A 10986-nucleotide genomic window follows, 5' to 3' on the forward strand; every position below is an offset into this window, starting at 1 on the left:
AAAAAAATTGTAACCAGCCCGCCCCTGCCCGCTCCTATAGTGCCGTGCCCGGTCCTGACCAAAACCAGGCCAGCCCGGCCCGGCACAGCCCGATCCTATGTTAGTGTCGTGCCAGTGCCGCTCTACCCCAGCCCAGCCCGCCCTTGGCCCGCACCAGCCCGGCCAATGTCCAGCCCAAAGTATGATGATGCCTACAGTTGTATCTACACTTTAAGCCCAACATACATTCGCGTGATGGCCTAAGAGGTCGTCTTAGAGTATAAAATTAATCTTAAGACTGCAACCCATTAGCTAAAGCTGTTAGTTGAAATGGTTTCTTGGCAACACTTGACACTCAAACACGCATGGATAAGACACTCCAACATTTCATTCTAAACCAAAAAAATGAGTTTTAATCACAAAATAGTTGAATCTGCAACTTACTCGTGCACTCATGCAACTCCTGAAGCGACCTCGGACACGTGCAAGAAAATTCGGGGGAGAAGGAAACATGACCAGACACGACTTCCCGAACGGCTGAAATGAAGTGTAATACACGGTTTTTGGGATTACAGGGCCCGGAACAAAAATACCCGTAAATCACACGAACGGTTCCTCGGGTTAGATAAAGTTGAAGGAAAATAAAGTAGATCTATATACTTAACTGATAACGCTTTATTTTACGTATTATTGATCCGCATTTTATATCTTATTTGATCAACTTAATAACCCGAGTTAGCTTTATCGACCCATTTTCGTGTTAAATTATACATTAACCGAATAGTTTTGAATAAAGTTATTTCATGTTAGTTTTTGGAATATTGGTACTGTGATTCGATATTTTATTTTGTAGGTACCAAGAAAAGAAGAATCGGATTGAATAAAACGAGACAAGACGGATCAATAGCGAATCAAGACGGGTCACGAATAACTTTCTCGTCACTCGTTAGTCATGTGCTGGATTGTGTATATTTGGCAGCCAACTTTCTTTAAATGTGGGCCTCTTGGTTTATTGATGATGCCATAAGTTTTCACATGGGCATGTAATGAAAGAAGCCCATAATCCCAATTTTTGATCCCTTTGGTCATTGAACAAAAGACGGAAGGCAGTGGATTCAAAAAGGGTAGTCACGTGTTACATATAGAAAGGGCGAGCATCACATTTCGGAGAAGCAGCTTGATTTTTGTGTCTGGGGTTCTGGGCAGACGAGCAGAGAATAGGAAAACAGGAGCAGTAGAATAGTTTAGGACGGTTACAATTTTGTTCTTCCAAAATATCAAACATTCACAATTTCTTGATTGTTCCTTAGTCTAGATTTAGATTATCGTCTTAATTCACAACATTGTATGAAGATCTATCTTTTCAATTCCTTTTTAATTCAAGTTGGTAATATTTTCTCTCCTTCCTTTTCTTATTGTTATTTAATTATTGTCATGTTTTTAGTTAGTGTAATTACTTTAATTAGTTAAAGTTTTAGTCTTTATTACTCTTGGTATGTTTAGTGTTAATTTATTTATGTTTAATTCGTAGATTAGTCAAAGTTTCAATCTTTATCACTTTATTTTGTTTAATGTTATGTTTAGAGTAATTATAAATGTATTTAGTGTTAGATTAGTAATGATTAGTGAGTAGTATTTTCACTAGGGTTTGATTAATCCCTAACATGCCATGTTTATATAATTAAATCCCATTTTGATTAGTTGTTGGGTAATTAGTTTGGGTTAATTAAAGGACTTGACTTGTAATGTTTTATTTGGGATTGTTGTTGACTTTTGACCTTTGACCGTCAACGGGAGTTGGCTAGGTTGGGAGTCGGCTCACCTCACTTAAACTAGTTGCCAACTTGAGTTGAACCCGGGAGGGAGAACTTGAGAAGGGTGCCTTTAATTTTCGGTTTGAAATCGACCCTTGGGAGAGGGAGTGGGATGACCGGGAATCTATCATAGTCTTAATGACCTTGACCAATATTTGAGTTGGGGAAATCGAGTCATGAGCCCGGGAGGGAGTTGAGTCGATACTACTAGTGTCCTATTATGAGCCCGGGAGGGAGTTAATAGGCGAATTAGAGGCGTTTTCCCCTTCACTATTACCCTAACGATTAATTAACGGGATTTATGATGGTAGATGAGCATGTTAGTGGATAAATCGGACCCTAGGCTTTCCTTATTGCTTAAATCTTTATTTCTTTACTTGTTTATTTAGTTTAGTAGTCTTAGTTAGTTAATTTAGTTTAATCATTTAGTTTACTATATCTCTCAACTTCTTGATTCACGTAGCTAACTCATAATTTAAGACAAAATTAGTATTTAATCCTTGATCTCCTTGTGGTTCGACCTCGACTACCCTTACTAGTTGAGTTAAATTGTTTGATCGGGTACGACGACCTCTACCCGCGTTATCAAAATGGCGCCGTTGCCGGGGAGATCAACGGATTGATATTAGTTTAGTTTTAGATTTGTTAGACTACGTTTATTGTTATTTTTGAAAATGTTGTTCTATCTTGGTTTTCCTCAATATGAAAATGAAGAGTTTTGGGCTTGTATTGATAGACTTGTGCAATTTCTTGACTCACTAGACGAGCATGATTTTAGTGAGGAAGAATTGCGTCTTACAATTGAGAAGGGCATGAATAGTCAAGTTAAATCTTTTCTTGATTCCTTATGTGATGGTGATTTATCTTGAAGTCGATGATGAAGCATATAATCTTTTGATTGGTTGAACCGTGAAAGCCGAAAGCCTAATTTTTCTTTGTTGAGTATTGAGGAGAATACTATTGTGGATGTTGGTAAGAGTGTTGAGGATGTTGGTGAGGAGTTTGTGTGTGTTAGTGAGGGTGTTGTGGAGATTGAGGAAAGTGAGGATGTCTTAAAGGAGAGGCTTGAGATTGAGGTGGAAAGACCTTTTGAGCAAGTTGAGGTTAAGACCCCCTTTTTTGAGGACGAGCCTTACACCCCTTTCGAGGATATACACACTACCTCCCCTACTCCCTTAACCACACCCACTAATGAGGAGGATGCTCTCTTTGAGGATTATGAGAGTAAGAGTGATGAAGAGAGAATTGTGTTTGAAAACTTAGAAGTTAAGTGGGATGACGAGTTTCTTGAGGAGGAGATTCTGAGCTTTGATAGTGAGAGGGGTTGTGAGGTGCATCTTCTTGATGAGCCTATTTATGAGAAATTTGAGGCACCTTTTTGCGATGAGGATGAGTACCTTATACCCACCGATGACATTGACCTCATTTCTTATGTCCCCTTACTTGAAATTATGTATGTTGATGAGGAGTATGATGCTCCTTTACTTGATAAAGCTTGCAATGGTGAGTGGTTTGAAATCCCCCTCCCTTTTAAATTGGATAATTGTGATGTCTTCCATTCCATTTTTGAGAAATTTGTATTTGATATGGATGAGTGGCATGATGAAGTAAGGGACAATGAGATTAATCAAGTCTCATATGTTCTTGATTGTCCCTTGCTTGTTGATTTTGATCATTCTCCTCCAATGAAGGAGGAAATATTTTATGTAGTTGAGTTTGAAAATGATGAGGAGAATGATCAAAACCAAGAAATTTGGAAAGATTTGAGCTTCTTTGATAAGATAAAGGCAATGAGTGGCCTTGGCCATAAATTGTGGGATCCTGGTTAGTTGTTGGGATCACTTGTAGGTTTGGCGGTTTCCTTAAAACCGCGCTTCTTGGGAGGCAACCCAAGCTTTTTATGCATCTTTTTCTTTTTTGAAATATTTTTCTAAAAATCAAAAATATGTTCTTTTCTTTGAAAAAAATTTGAAAAACCCAAAAATATGTTTTTATTTTCTTATTCTCTTCCTACACTTGGTCCATTGAGGACAATGTACATTTTAAGTGTGGGGAGGGAAATATCCACCTTGTATATATTTGAATATAAATTCGATAAAACTTTCAAAAAAAAAAGAAAAATCCAAAAAAAATCTCAATTTTTCAAAAAAAAAACATGTTTTTGTTTGTCTTTAATTTCCTCCCATATGTAAATAAATAAGTGTGGGGAGGAAACTTTTTATACATGTCTTTTATATATTGTTGTTTGTGAAATAAAGTGTATAAGTACATTTGGAACATCGGAGGCATATGCTAAGGAGTTAGAAGAGGCTTGGTATAATCGTTCTTATCTCTTCTCCTTTCTCCCTCTCTTTTCTCTTATTTATAATTGAGGAGGTTGGGCTTTGTATGTTGAGGAGGATGTTCCAATTTTGGAACTTGGTGATGTGTGCCTATGTGTTGCTAGGGTTAGATTGCATTACTTTACTTGGCATATAGTTTGATAGTTGCACTTGCACTATAACATGTATATACTAGTTGCATTCATGGCATATAGTTGCATTAAGGGAAATGTTTTGGAAAAGTGCCTAATTGGGAATTTTGACAAGAGCGTTTAGGGCCGCTACAAATACCTTTTCAACTTAAAACTTTGCCTACTATAATGGATTTAAAACACCCTAGGTTGTGTCATACTAGTGTCTTTTGACCCATGACCCAAAGCCTAGTCAAGGGTTTGCATGTGAGTCACCTATCCAACCCCGTGATGCGATGTGGACTTGGTTAACTTGTCTTGGTGACCTTGATTGACTTGGCGGTATGACAACCAAAAAATATTTTTCATGAATAAGTTTAAAGTGCTCATTTCAAAGATTTTGTGATGTGGAAATTTTTTAAATGCCAATGAAACCTCAAAGTGTGTTGAAATGTTCAAATTTTGTGAAGTTAGTTGTTTTGATGGAGGCGTACCATTTCGATGTGCTTTGGAGAGGGATCCATTGAATTGGGCCCCCACACGGTTGTGAATTCAACCGCCCAAAGACAGAGTGACTATCACCCCGAAAAGCTATTGTCTAGAGGTTAACCGGTTGCCTAATAAGCGATTGGCGAAAGCAAAGGACATTAGCAAGGAAGGGACAAACCCCATCTTAAAGTTTTGAAATGTGAAATGCGGAAGTTGAAATGAGGTCAAATTTTGAATGATAGTCAAATCCACCTTTTTGTACAATGACTTGAGCACTTCATTCCCAAAAACCTTTTTGTTATGCCACCTTGTTGAGTTTGGGACGATCCATGACCTTTACTTTTGTAGAGAATTCGAGGCTTGTCATGTCATATGCCACTAGTTTCATGGGGATCATCATTCCACGCCATCCGATCGCTCTTGACGAAAGCATTTGGAAATTGAGGACGAAAGTAGTCTAGTTTAACACCATGTGGAGGTGATTTGGTTTCATTCTCTTAGACTTAGTGGTTTGTTGAACTAGTATTTGTGACGGAGTATATGCCCTTATATTTGTTCCCTCTTAGTTGACTCCGCCATTTAGATGAGGAAAGTGGCTATTCATTTTGTTGATGCATCCTTATTTGTTTCTTTGTGCCTAATTATTGGATGTGTCTAAGTTTTGTGCAAGACCTTACTTGCCTTGCGAATTTTGCTTTTCCCTCATAAGTGAAATTACGTGAGTTGAAAGGGCGTTGAGTGCGCTAATACTCATTCGGATATTATTAATAGAATAACCAAGTGATGCTTAGATTGTGCATACACTTCTAAATAAAGGGTCCATCTTTTGCCTTGCATTAATCATGATTTTGCTTACTCGAGGACGAGTAAGAGATAAGTGTGGGGAGATTTGATAACGCTTTATTTTACGTATTATTGATCCGCATTTTATATCTTATTTGATCAACTTAATAACCCGAGTTAGCTTTATCGACCCATTTTCGTGTTAAATTATACATTAACCGAATAGTTTTGAATAAAGTTATTTCATGTTAGTTTTTGGAATATTGGTACTGTGATTCGATATTTTATTTTGTAGGTACCAAGAAAAGAAGAATCGGATTGAATAAAACGAGACAAGACGGATCAATAGCGAATCAAGACGGGTCACGAATAACTTTCTCGTCACTCGTTAGTCATGTGCTGGATTGTGTATATTTGGCAGCCAACTTTCTTTAAATGTGGGCCTCTTGGTTTATTGATGATGCCATAAGTTTTCACATGGGCATGTAATGAAAGAAGCCCATAATCCCAATTTTTGATCCCTTTGGTCATTGAACAAAAGACGGAAGGCAGTGGATTCAAAAAGGGTAGTCACGTGTTACATATAGAAAGGGCGAGCATCACATTTCGGAGAAGCAGCTTGATTTTTGTGTCTGGGGTTCTGGGCAGACGAGCAGAGAATAGGAAAACAGGAGCAGTAGAATAGTTTAGGACGGTTACAATTTTGTTCTTCCAAAATATCAAACATTCACAATTTCTTGATTGTTCCTTAGTCTAGATTTAGATTATCGTCTTAATTCACAACATTGTATGAAGATCTATCTTTTCAATTCCTTTTTAATTCAAGTTGGTAATATTTTCTCTCCTTCCTTTTCTTATTGTTATTTAATTATTGTCATGTTTTTAGTTAGTGTAATTACTTTAATTAGTTAAAGTTTTAGTCTTTATTACTCTTGGTATGTTTAGTGTTAATTTATTTATGTTTAATTCGTAGATTAGTCAAAGTTTCAATCTTTATCACTTTATTTTGTTTAATGTTATGTTTAGAGTAATTATAAATGTATTTAGTGTTAGATTAGTAATGATTAGTGAGTAGTATTTTCACTAGGGTTTGATTAATCCCTAACATGCCATGTTTATATAATTAAATCCCATTTTGATTAGTTGTTGGGTAATTAGTTTGGGTTAATTAAAGGACTTGACTTGTAATGTTTTATTTGGGATTGTTGTTGACTTTTGACCTTTGACCGTCAACGGGAGTTGGCTAGGTTGGGAGTCGGCTCACCTCACTTAAACTAGTTGCCAACTTGAGTTGAACCCGGGAGGGAGAACTTGAGAAGGGTGCCTTTAATTTTCGGTTTGAAATCGACCCTTGGGAGAGGGAGTGGATGATAGGGAATCTATCATAGTCTTAATGACCTTGACCAATATTTGAGTTGGGGAAATCGAGTCATGAGCCCGGGAGGGAGTTGAGTCGATACTACTAGTGTCCTATTATGAGCCCGGGAGGGAGTTAATAGGCGAATTAGAGGCGTTTTCCCCTTCACTATTACCCTAACGATTAATTAACGGGATTTATGATGGTAGATGAGCATGTTAGTGGATAAATCGGACCCTAGGCTTTCCTTATTGCTTAAATCTTTATTTCTTTACTTGTTTATTTAGTTTAGTAGTCTTAGTTAGTTAATTTAGTTTAATCATTTAGTTTACTATATCTCTCAACTTCTTGATTCACGTAGCTAACTCATAATTTAAGACAAAATTAGTATTTAATCCTTGATCTCCTTGTGGTTCGACCTCGACTACCCTTACTAGTTGAGTTAAATTGTTTGATCGGGTACGACGACCTCTACCCGCGTTATCATTAACATACTCATATATGTTTTAATTTAATTTGTCATAAAATTAACTGATGATCTTATGCATGCAAACTAACAAACAAAATAAGGAAGAAACATCCATTCTTACATTGGATTTTCGGTTTTAGGGCACAAGAGAGATCTCCTTCTCTCTTGTTCTTGAGCTTTCCTTTTGGATGAACAAAGACCCAAGTGTAGGATCTCTCCCAAGGATTTATACCCAAAGCTCACTCTTAATTAAAATTAATACTATGAATACTAGACAATATTAATTTTGTAGAAAAATGACCCAAAATAATTTGGTTTTTAATCTCCCAAAACCGGTTGAGAGAGGAGAGAAGAGAGTATTTTTATCTTTCTAAAAATTCTTAATTTTTGATGAATGAATGATACAACAACAACTCAAATGTTATGTATATGATAATGAATAATATAAGGCAAAAACCACTTGTTTTTCCTTGAAGAAAAACCGGACAAGAGGAGGGGGAGGGGAGCCAATGCATGCACTTATTTGTCTTCACAATGCACAATAGGGTTGCATGGCTAGATTAGTAGGTAATCATCATGCCCTCCACTAATACAATCAACATAATATTAGCTTAATCTTCCTCTAATTTTTGGCACATTAGATAACATGGATTCCATATTATTTTTGTCAATTTGTCAATATGTTACATGTCACATGTCACATAAAATTGCTATGTATTTTTAACATATTAAAAATCAACGTATTAATAAAAATACGTCATATACAAAAATCGACTTAGTAATTCATAATTACTTGTACCAAAATATTTTACCAATTATAAATCACAACAATTTGTATTTATAATAATTCATTCAATTTCAATTGTTTCCTTAAACAATAATTTCATCTGAGTAAAGATACAATTCGATTACTCAGACCGTATCTCATTTAATCAAATTCTAATGCGATACGTAAATTTTACTTCCAAAATCGTCCGTCAATTTTCAAGTAATTTAATTAACTCGTAACGTTATACGATTAATTAAATGATCAATTAAGAGTGTTGCCCTATAGGTATGACCTAGGGGATCAACTGATCACCACCGTCGCACGACAGTAATGTCAAACTCTAGTCAGCCAATCATTACCGATATATGTTGATCAGTTGACAGTAAAAACTACTTCCCAATTGTATTCTTTATAATGAGACTTAAACATGTGATCATCATGATCAACAGTCGTGATCGCATTATTGTCGGAAGACACATATTCCACCAAAAGTGTCCACACAAATTTTTACGAGTAACAGAGGACATTAGAGGGTGCCGATGTACAATAAAATAATCTCGAGCGAAAGTCGGATACTCGTTATAAATGGATTAATAGTTGTTATTTGATGCTGAAATCGAATAAGGCAACTCCTGAAACGACCTCAGACACGTGTTTGAAAAACCGGAAGAGAAGGAAACGTGGCCCGACACGACTTCCCGAACGGCTGAAATTGAAGTGTTATATAATACACGGTTTTCGGGATTACAGGGTCCCGAAACAAAAATGTCCGTAAATCACACAGACGGTTCCTCACGTTAGATAAAGTGTCCACACAAATTTTTTCGAGTAACAGAAGACATTTGAGGGTACCGGTGTGCAATAAAATATTTTCTGGTGAAAGTCGGATACTCGTTAAAAATGAATTAATACTTGTGCTATTTGGTGTTGAAATCGAAAAAGGCAACTCCTGAAGTAACCTCGGACAAGTTCTGGAAAAACGGGAATGAAGGAAACATGACCCGACACGACTTCTCGAACGACTAAAATTAAAGAATATAATACACGGCTTTCTGGATTACAAGGTCCCGGGACAAAAATGACCATAAATCACACGCACAGTTCCTCGGGTTAGATAAAGTGCCACATATTTTTTTTCAAGTAACAGAAGACATTTGAGGGTGCTGGTGTGCCATAAACTACTTTCGGGTAAAAGTCAGATACTCATTAAAAATGGATTATTATTAATTATTTGGTGTATAATACACGGTTTTGGGGATTACATGGTCCCGAAATAAACTGCCCGTAAATCACACGGACTTTTCCACGAGTTTTTTAAAGTGTCCACACAAATTTTTTTGAGTTACAAAACACATTTGAGGGTGCCGGTGTGTAACAAACAAATTTTGGGTGAAAGTCGGATACTCGTTAAAAATGGATTAATACTTGTTATTTGGAGCTGAAATCGAATAAGGCAACTCCTGAAGTAACCTCGAACACATGCTGGAAAAACCGGGAGAGAAGGAAACATGACCCGAAACGACTTCCCGAACCGCTGAAATTGAAGTGTATATACACAGTTTTCGGGATAACAGGGTCCCGGAACAAAAATGCCCGTAAATCACACGGACGGTTCCTCGGGCTAGATAAAGTGTCCACACAAACTTTTACGTGTAACAGAAGACCATAGAGGGTAGGGGTGGGCATAATCCGGTCCGGACCGGAATCTAGTGGACCGGAACCGGAATTAAAAATTCCGGTCCGGTCTCCGGTCCACCATTTTCCAAGATTCCGGTATTTTTCGGTCCGGTCCGGTTTGGACCGCAATTCCCGGAATTATTGTTATTTACATTTTTTTTCTTAAAATTGTATTTTTATTCCGGTCGGATCCGGTCCAATGGACCAGAATTTTTGGACCGGAATTTTAAAAAGTGGGTAATTCCGGTCCGGTCTTGGACCGGAATTTTTCCGGTCCGGAATTTTTGTAATCCTGTCCGGTCCCGGTCCATGAATTTTGTCAATTCCGGTTCTAGTCCAAATCGGTTCCGGTCCGGTCCGGTCCAGTTTTGGACCGGTGCCCACCCGTAATAGAGTGTGCCGGTGTGCCATAAACTATTTTCGGGTAAAAGTCGGATACTCATTATAAATGGATTAATACTTGTTATTTAGTGCTGAAATTGAAAAAGGAGACTCCTGAAGGAACCTCGGACACGTGTTTGAAAAATCGGGAGAGAAGGAAATATGGCCCGACACGACTTCCTGAACGGCTGAAATTGAAGTGTATAATACACGGTTTTCGGGATTACAGGGTCCGGGAACGAAAATGCCCGTAAATCACACAGACGGTTCCTGAGGTTAGATAAAGTGTCCACACAATTTTTTTCGAGTAACAGAAGACATGTGACGGTGCCCGTGTGCCATAAACTATTTTCGAGTGAAAGTCGAATACTCGTTGAAAATAGATTACTACTTATTAATTGGTGTTGAATTCGAAAAAAGACAACTCCTGAAGTAACCTCGGACACGTGCTGCAAAACCGGGAGAGAAGGAAACACGAGCCGACATGACTTCCCGAACGGCTGAAATTGAAGTGTATAATACACGGTTTTCGGGATTACAGAGTCCCGGAACAAAAGTGCCCGTAAATCACACAGGTGGTTCCTTGGGTCAGATAAAGTGTCCACACAATTTTTTTCGAGTAACAGGAGACATTTGAGGGTGCCGGTGTGCCATAAACTATTTTCGGGTCAAAGTCAAATACTCATTAAAAATGGATTAATACTTGTTATTTTGTGTATAATACACGGTTTCGGAGATTACATGGTATAACAACCCGACCCACCACCGTTGTAACACAACCCAATAAGATGGATGTGCATGTGCACCTTTGGACCC

General features: G+C 37.6%; 1 long non-coding RNA gene across 1 annotated transcript; it reads left to right on the forward strand.

Moving 5' to 3' along the window:
• The first annotated feature begins 682 nt into the window (after window positions 1–682).
• On the forward strand, window positions 683–6361 carry LOC141598869 (uncharacterized). Its single transcript, XR_012523651.1, has 2 exons — window positions 683–1366; window positions 5813–6361. It is a non-coding gene; the product is annotated as an uncharacterized LOC141598869 (long non-coding RNA).
• The last annotated feature ends 4625 nt before the right edge of the window (window positions 6362–10986 follow it).

The sequence above is a fragment of the Silene latifolia genome, chromosome 9 (genome assembly GCF_048544455.1).
Source record: "Silene latifolia isolate original U9 population chromosome 9, ASM4854445v1, whole genome shotgun sequence".
In the NCBI taxonomy this organism is placed as follows: Eukaryota; Viridiplantae; Streptophyta; class Magnoliopsida; order Caryophyllales; family Caryophyllaceae; genus Silene; species Silene latifolia.